This window comes from Petaurus breviceps, unplaced genomic scaffold (genome assembly GCF_028583685.1).
Source record: "Petaurus breviceps papuanus isolate PSGF00001 unplaced genomic scaffold, PetGlider_PUasm1.0 129, whole genome shotgun sequence".
Taxonomy (NCBI): Eukaryota; Metazoa; Chordata; class Mammalia; order Diprotodontia; family Petauridae; genus Petaurus; species Petaurus breviceps.
Genome location: NW_027185665.1, coordinates 3,695,851 through 3,710,061, shown reverse-complemented (window position 1 = coordinate 3,710,061; position 14,211 = coordinate 3,695,851).

The following is a 14,211-nucleotide window of genomic DNA, read 5'->3' as shown; positions in this document are numbered from 1 at the left end:
GTATGGAAAAGGGTTAGAAAATTTAGACAAATAATTAGAACGTGCTTTGAAGTTTTCAAAGTGCTTTAGGTAAGTTTTCCCTTTTGAACCTCATAAACGACTCTATGAAGTGGGTACTGTGAGTATCATTACCTCCACTTCATAGATTATAGGAACAAAGATTTAGAGATGGAGGAGACCTTAGAGACCATCCAGTCCAACCTACCCCCCCTCCCCGCCCCTTTATCAGATGAGAAAACAAAGGCTCAGAAAAAAGTATTCGTTTAATGTCAGAGGATCATAGGAGCCTAGCTCTAGCACTGGAAGGAATCTTAGAGGTTATTTAGTCCAGTCTCTTCATTTTAAAAGGGAAGCTAAGTGGTGTAGTGAACAGAATGCTGGGCTTGGTGGCAGGAGGACCTGAGTTCAAATTTAGATTCAGAAACTTGCTAAATTGTATGACCTAGGGCAAATCACTTAACCCTGTTTGCCTCAGTTTCCTCATCTGTAAAATATGCTGGAGAAAGAAATGGCAAACCCTTCCAGTATCTTTGCCAAGAAAACTCCAAATGGGGTCATGGAGAGTCAAACGTAACTGAAATGACTGACAACAAAGTTCATTTTTTAAAGATGAGGAAACTGAGGCGAAGAAAGGTTAAATAATTTACCCAAGATCACACAAACATCAGGATTCGAACTTGGGCTTTGGGATTCTAAGTCCATTACTCTGTTGGGTAAAAAATAGCAGATTAGGGGTGGCTAGGTGGTACAGTAAATAGAGCGCTGGCCCTGGAGTCAGGAGGAGCTGAGTTCAAATTTGACCTCAGACACTTGATACTTAGTAGCTGTGTGACCTGGGACAAGTCACTTAACCCCAATTGCCCTGCCTTGCCCCCTCCAAAAAGCAAATAAAAGATAATAATAAAATTTTAAAAAATAGCAGATTTAGGATTTGAACTCAGGTCTTTTAACTCCTGATCCTTCCCTTTTCCACACTGATGAAAAAGCAACGCAAATGATTTTCCTAAGCTTGCATGTGTTAAATATAGGATTTGAACCCAGGACATTCTGAGTGGCTTCTCTGTCCACTTCGCCAGAATAACAGTCCAAAACACCCACTTGGAATGAAACTTCAGACAATTTCAGCTCAGAACAAGAACAAAAGAATGAAAATGGCTGAAGATGTGCGGAATACAACTGACAGTTTTTTGATATCCTAAGACGACAGTTTATAACACCATGTGTTATGTGTAAATGGAATCAGAGAAAGGAAACTCCAAGGTCAACATTATCTTTGATATTTGCTCACAATCAGTAAAAAGCAAGCAAAAAAAGGCCTTTGTACTCTTTGTACATTGTAGTCTGTAGTTAGCCAAATATACTGGTTGAGTTTCTGAGATGGGGAAAGAGTGGGGGAAGGGTGTTCAACTGAATCTCCCAGTTTCCAGATCTTAGTAACAGTAGAGATAACATCAGTCTACTTCAAAGAGATGTCTGAAGGGATAACTAATACAAAGAATGTATCCTTTAGCCCAGAGCTCACTTGGTGTATGCAGCACTAATTACATAAATCTAGAGAAAATGGAATTTTCTTGTAATTATGTCATGGAAAGTACAGGCTTTTCTTTTCCTCACTTGTGCTGGAAGAAAAACTCAAGTCTATCTTCCACCTTCCTAGTTGTTTCTGGTCAGTAGCAAGTACTTATGGCCTGGCTGTATGGGTATTACTTAGTCAAGTAGTTCATTCAGCTTGATCAAAAGAAGGCTGACATAATCATGCATTGGGCTGAATGAACAATTCACATTGAATAGCACAAATATTTGGATTCAAGTGTAGGTCAGCAGCAACCATTTGAAACTTTGATAATGAAGGCCAGTGGGAACCAAATGTACATGAAGGAAGAAAATAAGGAAGGAAGGAAAGAAGGAAGGAGGAAAAAAAGACTTTTTGGGGATAAATCAGGGCAGAAAAACCAAACAAAGTCTTGGGTAGGTGACTTTGGTTACTGAGGTAGGTAAGTAGCAGCAAAATTGACAACTTGTTAACCTGGTTTAAGGAAGATCCACTCTGTTTTGTTTCATTTAAAAAAAACTGTAATTCATGATTTATAGCTACTGGGGTATTGAAAGAAATTCTGGATTTGGAGTCTAAAGATCTTGGTTCGAATTCCAGTTGTGCTGTTTACTAGCTAAGTGCCTTTGAGGAAGTCATTTCAGTCTTCTTTTAACCCCACTGTTCTCCTTTACAAAATGAGAGCTTTTTTTTGCCTTTTTTTTGGGGAGTGCAATTGGGGTTAAGTGACTTGCCCAAGGTCACACAGCTAGTTTTTGTGCTAAGTGTCTAAGGTCAGATTTGAACTCAGGTCCTCCTGACTCCAGGGCCAGTGCTCTACTCACTGTGCAACCTAGCTGCCCCAATGAGACCATTTTCATTAGATGATTTCTTAAGTCCCTTCCAATTTGAAATCACAAGGACCACAATTTGGAACTAGGAGTTATCTCATGATTTTATAGCAAAATACTAAATTGCTTTTCTTTAAACTCTACTTAAAAACTGTAATCTCTAAAGGATTCTTTTGTATTATCTCAGCCACCTGACTATTTAGTTTAGTTTAGTTTCCTAAACTGAAATTTTAAATTTTAGTGACTATTTAGATTCCAGTTAAACTAGGTTTTGTTTCCACGGACTTAAAAACACACCAGAGAACTGAAGTTCCCACCATTCATGGAGCTTACAAAGGAAAAATCTGTGCCAGGATTCTTACTCCCAGTGTGCACTTAGCAGTCAAATTTACCATGCACAGTGATCTCAAAGCCCATATTTGCCTGTCTGCCACAGCTCAGAATTCTGTCCCACATAGTTTATTTCTCAAAACAACTAAAACACATTTCTAATTTATCTCATTTTTGTATTTGGAGATTCACCTGTGAGTTAGAGCCACATAAACTCCCAAGAAGCAGACACAGAAAGCAAAATTTCCTCAACTAAATGTAGTCCTTGTTATCTTGTACTCTCAAGAGTCAGTCAATTCCCATGGAATTATTCTCACAAAATCCTGAATGGGTGATTATCCAAGAATTAGTCTACTTTTCCCCATAGAGCCCCTCTTGACCCTGCCCTAACCTTTTCCTTTGAATTAGAGCAAGAGGCTGGAAGGATGGAGACTGGGCCTTGTAACTCAGAGATCCTCAAAATTTGGCTAGATTGTGAGGCTGTTTAGAGGATTTGTATAACCAAAGAACAGGCACATGGCCTGCCTGGAAATGGGGAATCTGCGTTCATCGATGGAAATAGCTCTTTTTTTTTTTTTTTCAGGCCTCTCAACAGAGTAACATAATATACGGGAAAAACCGTGAATATGGCCTTTCATATTCATTCCTCTTTTATAGGCTCAGTAGAGTTTAAAATTATTGCATACCACAGTTTCTTAGTATATGCTACATTGAAAATATTAGCATCTTATGACCTTCCACTGAAACAGCTACATTAACAACTGATTTATCTAGTAATCCATCAACATCAGCTAAATAGCTTTTTAGATCAATTAATCAAAAAGTATTTGTTAAGCATTTGTTATGTGCTAGGTACTGTGTGGTGTGCTAGGGATACGAAGAAAAAGGCAAAAAATCATTCCTGCCCTCAAGGAGCTTATATTCAGTTGGGGGAAATTATGAACATAAATATGTACATAAAAGATACATGTAGCAAAGAGAAGGCAAGCTTAGCAGGGACCTGGAAAGTCCTCCTGAAGGAGATAGCCTTTGAGTTGAATCGTGAATGAATCCAAGGAAATCAAGAGGCAGAGGTCAGGAAGGGTTGTTGAGGAAGGGAGAGTAAAGGGGATTGGAGTCAAGGAGGAAGACTCTGGCCAGGACTGCAGCTGGTCATTCTCACTCTCAACAGTGTGGTGGAGCTGGGTGATTCTCCTCACTGTCAGTCAAACTCCTACCACACAGACCTCCCCCCCCCCGCCACACATACATGTCTCTGTGTATGTATGTATATATATAGTAATATGTATATACATATATGTATATATGTGTGTGTATAGTAATGATTGATTAACCACAATTCTTAATTCCCTGACTATGTGGATACTAAGGAGTTTCATGTATAATAATTGGTTAATTTAGATGATGAAAATGAGACCCTCCCAGATGCAAGCTATATGCAGATTCCTGGGCCATTATAGTTACATTCCCCATGTGTGGATGTATACTGTATGCATATTTGTGGGTAAGCTCCAGGTTTATGGGGGTAATGATCTATTATTACATTTATATGTTATTAAATGCCCTTAATGTAAACTATGCCCTCTGGCTGACAAATAAAAATAAACATATAGCTCATGATTTATAGTTGCTAGAGACTTCTTACCTATGAAGTATCTAGAACTTGAGGTACCTAACTAGAGTCCTATAGGTGAGGGAAAGGAGTTACAGCAGGATATAAAAAGAATGATTAGTTAGTAAGTAAAACCCAAGGTTACTAATAGTCAAGTAATGTCAACATCTAGGTGATGCAGTACATAGAGTGCTGGGCCTAGAGTCAGAAAGATCTGAGTTCAAATCTCACCTCAGATACTTACCAAGCAGTATGACCCTGGGCAAGTCACTAACCCTGTTTGCCTCAGTTTCTTCATCTGTACAGTGATCTGGAGAAGAAAATGGCACTCCAGTACTTTTGCTAAAAAATCACATGAGGTCACAGAGAGTTGGGTATGACTGAACAACAATAAAGTTTAAAATCACTTACTATCTTGCAGAAACTGTTCTAAGAGCTGGAGATAAAAAGAAAGGCCAAAAAAAAAAACCCAAACCCAGCTCCTGCTCTCAAGGAGCTTACAATCTAATGGGAATGCAGGGTTGTTTAATGTGCAGATAATTACTATTCATGTATGTATACATGCACACGCATAAATACGCATGCATACAACATACACACATGTATACACATCTGTGTATCTGTGTGCATGTGTATGCATGTATTTGTAATAGTATTTGAATTTAAAGATCCCCCTATATAGGCTTGGTTTTTGGTTTGATTGTGTTAAAACCCAGAGCTTGTGAATCCCACTTGTGGGATGGACTTGTTGACGTGAAAAGAGAGGGCTGAACTGGGAGGAGCTGGTGATGTAAATTTAGAGAGACACAAGAAAAGAGAGAGGCAGAAGAACTTTTTGGAAGCAGCATCTTGGAGGCAGAGAGAGACTGAGAGGATTGCTGAGGGCCACTTTGAATGGCCCGGGACTTTTGAGAGCTGTCACCCAGAGCTGCCAAGGACTGAGGAGACATGGCTGTTATGCTGGTACTTTGTCTGTCTGTTTTGATGTTGTTTTGACAGATTGTCCACTGGTGAAGGACAGCGCTGTTGTTGCAGAGGTGTTGGAACCTTGCTGTTGGTTCAGAAGCCCTGAAGAAGGATTTTCTTGTTGTATGTTTACAGAAATCCTGGAAGGGGGTTTTGCTAATGTTTTCAGGGGTCCTAGGACTGTTCTGCAGACAGAGGATGAATTAATGAAGACACTGACAATGTATCTTGTGGCCTTGTTAAGCCTTGTCTCCCCAGGAACAAAGATTGCTGAGAACTTGCCTCTTGTCAAGATGAAGAAAAGACCTCCATTTGGGTATTAAATGCTGTGCTTAAGCTTGTTGTAACTCTGGGGTAGATTCGATTGTGATCCAAGGGTGGGGAACTTTTGACTTTTTTGTGCTCTGTGACTGAACAAATGAATGTACTTTACTTATGATTGGAAACTAATCTCCATTTAAGAACAGAGGCTTTGTGATGGACTAAATGAATGTACAGTCTAGGGGTGGAGTAGTATTTAGAAGAGGGACTTTGTGATTGATTAAATGAATGTAAGGTCCTGGGGTGGGGTAGTACTTGATTAAATCAGGTAGCACTTGGAGATTATTGAATCACACTTAGTAAATGCTGTATTTTGAATGATGTCATATTTTGATCTTCTCTGTTCTTAATTTTTCACTGAATAAAATGGAGAGCACCTATGCTGGTATTTTGAACCTTGGGAAGTTGCCTTTGCTTGGCATTACAGTATTGTGTATGCATGTTTGGTTGGGTTTTGTCTTTTGTTCTCAAAGAGGATCAAAATGACATCACTACGCTAGAGTCAAGGTACAGTGTGTCCGACAGTAGCTGATCAGACCAATATGAGCTCAGAACACTCTACCACAAGTCAGACACAAATAGTCCACGTAAACATTTGGGGTGGATTCTCTGAATTTGTGCATCTCTCATTTCTTTCGAGCTACTTCCATTCTGCTTTTCTCATAAAGCACAGCGCCTTCTCTGACAAGGGCCCACCAGGCCATGCCAAGCATTCCTGTGTCATTGTCTCCCATGTCACACAATCAATTCCAAAGTTCTTAAGAGAGACCTTGAGAGTGTCCTTGTATCTCTTCTTCTGACCACCATGTGAACGCTTGCCCTGGGTGAGTTCTCCATTAAACTGTCTTTTTGGCGAGTGTACATGTTGCATTCAAACAATGGGGCCAGCCCATCAGAGTTGTGCTCTCTGCAACAGAGTTTGAATGCTTGGCAGCTTAGTTCAAGAAAGGACCTCAGTGTCTGGTATCTTATCTTGCCAGGTGATATCAAATAGAAGGAATAAACAGAGACAGGAAGATATTAACAGCTGGGAGTGGGGGGTTTCTGCAGAACATGAGATTTCAGTTGGATCTTGAAGGGAGCCAGGGAAACGAAGAAGTTAATATGAGGGGGAAGAACATTCCCAGCGTGATGACCAGTGCATCAAAGCATAACCAGTGGAAAGACAGAGACCGGAGATGCACCCATTAAGGAACAGAAAGTAGTAGCGTAGCTGAATCAGAGTGTGCAGGAAGGGAAGAAAAGTATAACCCTATTAGAAATGGAGGAAGAGGACAAGTTATGAGGAGCTTCAAATGCCAAGCAGTGAACTTTATATTTGATCCTAGAAAAGACAGGTAGGTGCGTACAGTGGACAGAGTAATAGACTTGGAGTTGGGAAGACCTGAGTTCAAATCTGGCCTCAGATACTTACTAGTTGACCCTGGACAAGCTCCTTATCCTCTACGTGTCTCAGTTTCTTCAACTGCAAAATGTGGATAATGATAGCACCTACCTCCCAGGGTTGTTATGAGGATCAAATGAGATTTGTAAAGGGCCAACGGAGTGCTTGGCACACAATAAGTACTCAATAACTGCTTTTCCCCTTCCCCTTTTCTGCCTTCTTCCCCTTTCTCTTTCCCATCTTCCTTTACCCTTTCCCTTCCCTGTCTATTTCCCTTTCCTTTCCCCTTTCCCTTCCTTTCTCTTCCCTATAGAATCTCTAGCACATTGAGCGAGAGGGGGAGGTGACACAGTCAAACCTATGATTTTAAAAAGTTACCTTGGCAACTGAGTGTAATGGATTGCTGTGGAGAGAGACTTGAGTCAGAGAGACCAATTACATGGCAATTTCAATAGTCCAGGTGAGGTAATGAGGGCCTGAACTGGAAGGTAGCACTATAAGTAGAGAGGGGACCATCTAAAAGGGATACTTTTAACGTAGAAAAAACAAGATCTGACAACCAGTTGGACATGTGGTGTGGGTTTGAATAAAGATGACATCAAGTTTGCAAGCCTGGGTGACTGGAAGGATGGTAGTGATGGGGTGCTTGGGATCTATGTTTGTAAAATCTATTTGTAAACTCAGTTTGTAACACCAATCTATAACATCAGGAATGATGGGGTGCTTGGGATCTATATTTGTAACATCAGTCTGTAAACCTTCAATTTGTAACATCAATTTGTAAAACCAGTTTGAAAAATCACACTCCATTCCTCCCCCTGCCCCCAGTCTCAGAACATTAACTCTGCCCCTTCCCCCTACCTGCACTCTGCCTAGCTTCAAAGCATTAACTCTTCCCAGAAACAACTCATGAATTGTTTATCTCAACCTTGGAACACTAATAATCTACACCTATCAATCCTTCATCAAAGTATCTATAAACATTCCAGCTTAGGCAACTATTATCTCCTCCTTGTATAATGTCCCGCTGCCCCCATGAATTCTTTGGTACCCTATCTCTAGGTTGACTCCTTGGCTGCCTCAATGAATCCTTCAGGGCCCTGTCTCTGGGTTAACTCCTTAGCCCATTATCCCAAGTCTCTGGTTAGCCTTGGTTCCCAGACAATAATCTTGTCAAACATGACACTGATGGGTGGCAGACTGGGTACTTCTCCATCAGCCCTTGACCGCTCACTGACTTAGTGACATTTCCAAGCCTAAAACCACACCTCTAGGTAGCCCCACCTTGGACTTTTTCCCAGTGAATCATGGGCAATACACCTTCGAAGTTACATTACATTGTCCCCACCTTAACTCCCCCCTAATCCCACCCTTAGTTAGCATAATTGGCACGGGTTCTACTACCGTGTTTCCCCGATAATAAGACACTGTCTTATTAATTTTTTGGACAGAAAAACACCAGAGGGATTATTTTCAGGGGAGGGCTTATTTTAATGAACATTGACAGCAATTTTAATAAACAGGTAAATGTGAACAAAAAAATGTACCTTTATTCAATAATGATCATGTCATCTTCTTCAACAACATCGTCATAAATGTCCATACCCTGAATTCCGTCCTGGATGTCTTGAGCCTCCATTTCCTTCAGAAGAAGTGGACCCAATCTGTCATGTCCAGCAATATAGCTCTCTTTAAATGAATATGTCTTGTCCAAGTAACCTGCTCGTAGTGCAGCTCGGAGCGTGGCATGCGTTTCACAGTGGGGGGGGCAGTGCATACAGAGGGTACCGTAATGTAGCATGTAGCGCAGGGGATCACCTTCACTACAGTAGCGATCTCAACAGGGCTTATTTTAGAGGAATCTTACACAGTAAGGTGAGGGCTTATTTTCGGGATAGATCTTATTATCGGGGAAACACGGTATGGATTATCCTATAAAAACCTTAATTCTACCCCTTTAAGGTTGCAGGTCCCCTAAGGATCCTTGCCCGCTGTAAGGCATATAATAAACTTTTTCAACTCTGACTCCAAATAAGACTGAGCTGAATTCTTTCCAGACTGAATCACAGGCTCTGGTCTTAGATAAGATCAAAGTTCCTGCTGAACCTATTGGGAGCCATCGCTCATCAGTAGTGCCCTCCACAGTAATGGGGCAGGGTTTTGGGGAAAGATAATGAGCCCTATTTTGGACAGGCTGAGTTTGAGATGCCTATCAGACATTAAGTTTGAAATGTTTGGAAGGTAGATGATAATAAGCAACTAGTTCAGGAGAAGGACTAAGGATGTTTATATAACTGGGAGTTATTCGTGTAGAGAACCTAATCGAATACATGGAAGCTGATGGAAGCACCAAGTTAGAAGGTGTTATTTATACAAGTCTTTTCAAGTTTTTCTGAAGCTACTTTGATAATTTCTTATGGCACAAAATATTTGATTATATTCATAAACTATAATTTATTTAGTCATTCTTGAAATCTTGGGTACCCCTTTTGTGTTTAATTCTTTGCTAATAATTATGGAAATGTATATTAAAATTGATGTTCTATCTTATATACATCAGTGGGCAAAGATGATAAAAAAAAAAAGGGAAAATGACAAGTATTGGGAGAACTTTAAGAAGACAGAAGTGACTGGTCCTCTGCTGGTGGGACTGTGAATTGGTCCAACCATTCTTGAAAGCAGTTTGGAACCTCATCCCCATATCATTAAGCTGTGCATGGCCTTTGACCCATAGATACCACAAACAAACCTATATCCTGAAAGAGGTCAAAGGAGAAAAAGTCTCTAATGATATTGATACTCAAAAAAGGAAGAAAAGAGTGTCAAGGAAAACACAGAATAGTTTAGAAGGAGGTCAGAAGACAATATAAACAAGAAAGACAGCTTTGCCACTAACATGATGACTTGAGTATATAATTAAAAAGAAGCAAATTGTATTTAATGAGATTTATAGTTTCATATATAATCTTCTGTTCCTATTCTTTATATGTGGCAATGTTCATCCTTTTTTGTGTTTGCCAAGTTCACATTAAAATGAAATTTTTGGTAAAGAAACTAGTTCCAAATTTAGAAGAAAAAGGAAAAAAGGACCTAGAGTTTGGGGATCAACTTCGGGGTCATATGAGTCACCAGTACGCTGAGGCAGGAATGACAAACAAATAAGCAAGTCAATCACCACCAAGATGATTTTAGGCTACGGTCAACAGCAGCTAAGGTCCAGGGCCAGAGCAGCTAAAACCCTGCCTCCCTCTGCCTTCCTCAGCCCCTTTGTGGAGTATCCTGTTCAATTCCATATGCCAGATTTGAGGAAGAACACAAACAAGTTGGAGTGTAAATCTAGGAGGGCCAGCAGCATAGTGAGGGGTCTTGAAATGAGGCCACATGGCAACTGACTTGAAGGAAGGATGTTTAGCCTGGAGAAGAAATGACTTTGGGGGGACATATTGTATTTGAAGGGCTAACTTGTGGAGGAAGGATTAGATTTAGTCTACTTGGCACTTACGGTAGAATTAGGACTAATAAATATAAGAACAGAATTATACTGATTGAATGAAAGTCCCAGAGGTCAGTTTTAGCTTAACATACACAAAAACTGACCAGTGGTTAGAATTATTTAAGTAGAGAAAGGACTACCTTGGGAGATATGAGTTCTCTGTCACCCAGAGGTCATTAACTGAAGAATGTTGGATGGCTGTGTGTCAGGCACATAATAGAGGAGATTACTGCTAAAATTTGGACTGTAACAGATCCTTTCTACCACCAAAATCTTACAATGCTTATGTCCAATTTAACAAATAAATGCATGCTCCATGCTAAACACTGAGCTTGCTGTTGAGAATATAAAGACAAAAATGAAGCACTACTTGCCCTCAAGGGGCTTATATTCTTCTGGGCAGATACATGTACCCACAAAAGTAAATACAAAGTAATCTCTGGAAGGTGAAAGAGTTAACAATTGGGAGAAAGAGCAGAAATCTTTATATATTTAAACTATGCTTTGAGGAATATTCAGAATTCTAAGAGACAGACATAAGAAAGGAGTACATTTCAGATATTGTATACACATACCCAAAGGCATAAATTCAGGACATAGAACATCATGTACAGGGAATAGCAAATAGGCCTGTTTGGTTGGAATGTAGAATATGTAAAATGGGAGTAATAGCAGAAATTGGAGTGGGAAGGTATGTCCACCATGAAGTAGATTGTGGGGGGCTTAGGATTTTGCATTTTTAGGATAAAATGTTAATAGGGTGCCACTGAAGATTTTTGAGTAGGGGGGCTAGATCATACAACAAACTTCACACTAACCAATAGTATAATATGATTTCTATTTGTGAAAGATGTTTTATATCCTGTGGGTCCCATAAAAATAAAGTTTGAAAGATTAATGAAATTCCAAAAGGAACACAAATATACTATTTTTGAGATGCATAACAGTTCAATTAACCAAAGTTAGTATCACCACCACCCTTATGACCATGTAATCAAGAGGCATCTACTTTCCTTCCAGTTTGGGGTTTTTGCTACTATAAGAATTTAATGGAGGCAGAATAGCATAGAGAGTAAGCGTTGGGAATCAGTGTAACAACAAGCAACTTGGCATACCCAGGATGGCTGTTTGCACAGGTTCTTTGATCTGCTTTTCTAAAGGAAAGCAACTTAAAAGGCATCAATAATCTCACTTTAATTATATATCTATATCTATATAAATAAAATTCACTTAGTTCAGGGAAAAAAATCAGCACCCTGAACTTCAGAGAAAAAACAAACAGAAATTACAAGCAGGAAAAGTACAGACAGAGAAAATAACATAAATCAAGAGAAAGAGCTTCTATCTGTCTGACCAAAGTTATACATATATAGTTACCAGAGAGAGAAGCATCTGAGTTTTCAAGGCTGGGTGCAGTGGGGGGGCTCCTTAACAGCTACCCAGAGTCTGGCCAAATCACACGAACACTCTTCCAGTGAGTAAACCCCAAAACAAACCTCAACTCAGAGAATACACGCCCTCCTTCAGAGCCAGATGGCATCACAACCCTACACTGACGAATTATAAAGTAACAAAAGGTATGGACCTTCCTGAAAAAACAAACCTCCCCTAATTAAGCTTCTTTTGTTGGGCTCCACGTGGGGTCTATTAATGGGTGGGGAAGATCTTCAACTCCCGTTTACATTACAGTCAGGAAGACCCAAATTCAAGGTATAGAATGTTCTACTCTGGCCGATCAGTTCAATGGCGTTTGGAAGGCTCTACTTGGAAGGTTGGGCACAAATAGTTCATTTGAAAATTTGGGACGCAGATGTCTCTAGATTTGTGCATCTCGTGTTTCCTTTATGCAACTACAATTCTGCCTTGCTCATAGAGCTCAACACTCTCTTTGAGGTGCGCATACCATGCTGGGTGGTCCTGTACCAGAATCTCCCATGTCTCACAATTAATATTATAGTTCTTCAGAGAGACCTTGGGAATATCTTTGTATGGCTTCTTCTGATACCTGTGTGACCACTTGCCTCATGTGAATTCTCCATAAAAAGTCATATTGAATACACTGTCACACTTGATTGGTGGATTAGTTAGTTTTTTATTTTTTTGCTTTTCTTGGAGGGGGGAAAGGCAGGGCAATTGGGGTTAAGTGACTTGCCCAAGGTCACACAGCTAATAAGTGTTAAATGTCAGAGGCCGCATTTGAACTCAGGTCCTCCTGACTCCAGGGCCAGTGCTCTATTCAATGCACCACCTAGCCACCCCTGGATTAGTTAGTGAAGTGCCCACCAGAAATTATACACCAAAGCTCCCTCCCAGTTGCAACCTGCTAGAAGGGGACCCCTACCAGGGTCCCTGGAAACCACCTAATAGGCCATAATAGCAGTGAGGGAATGTTTCACCTATGTTGCTAGAAACACACCCCAGATACAAGTCTGTTCTTGTTAGGTACCCAAGACTTTACTAGAAATGGTACTCCCCCCCTCCCCCTTGGAACCACATTTTGTTGATTAGCAACACCTAGCTCTATAAAAGTATACCTTTCAGAAGACTCAATGCTGTCTTCCCTATTGGGGAGGCAGTCACCAGCTGGTTAATAAACACTCCTATTAAATTTCAATCGGCATTGCTGTCATGTCCATTTCCTTTGTCCACTCCAGTTAGTTTTGCTGAACTGCCTTTTCTCCCTCGATTTTTTATTCTTTGTTACAGAAGATGACTCTTTGGGCAGGGAAAGATATATGTGGAAAATAAGGTAATTTTGAAATACAAGATATCAATAAAATTTTACTTTTTTAAAGTGAAGGAGTCCTTGCCATCTAAGAGCTTATATTTTATTAGGATCATATAAACTCTCAGAGAAGGACGTGGAGGTTACAAACCCAAAGAGTTCACAGTACCACTAACTGTGGGAACAATTAATTGTTGTCTCTTGAGGGAAAGAATGCTGGAGCTGCTCTTTGAAAGTAGCTAGAGGAAGAGCATTCTAGATATGGGGGAATAGCTCGTGCAAAGGTAGGGGAAATTGAATGGAGTTCTACAGGGCACAATGGAAGAGGAAAGTTGTTCATCCCTCATTCCGGAAGAGGACCGATGACATCAGGAGGGTGATATCTTGACTCACAAGTGAATGTTTAAGCTAAGGTCTTTCCTAGGTCTTAATTTGTCTGAGGCAACACCCATTCAGTAATTAAAGGCTAGGTAAGAATCGGGGAAGGTAGAATTCAATGGGGATGCTGAAAGCATAGGGTTGACATGGATGAGCATGAAGGAGCTGGGAGTGGTGACCAGGGAATGGAGCTTTGGTTTAAGCATTGTGTGACTCAGAATCACAGGGTTTCTGAGAGGAGTCACAGGACAGTAGATTGCCACACACTTCCCAAAAGTGGTGGTAATGTCCAATTGCTTATTTCTCTACGAACTGAATCTATTAATTCCTTCCATCCAAACATCATGTTGTAGATTTTGTCATGATCACAGAGAGAAATTAAGTGTTGATCACATTTAACAAATATACTCCAAGATCAAAATAATTTGAAATCTATATGCCTATGAATGAGGTAGGTAAGTAACACCATATTACAATTGGGAAGACACAAATTCTGTGCTACAAGGCTCAGGGAGTAAAGAAAAGCTAAAATAGGTCCCCTCAAAGATTTGCAAAGCATTTTCAACCTCAAAACTGGTGTTTTACCAGAAATGAACTTGATCTTACCATTATACTAGTTA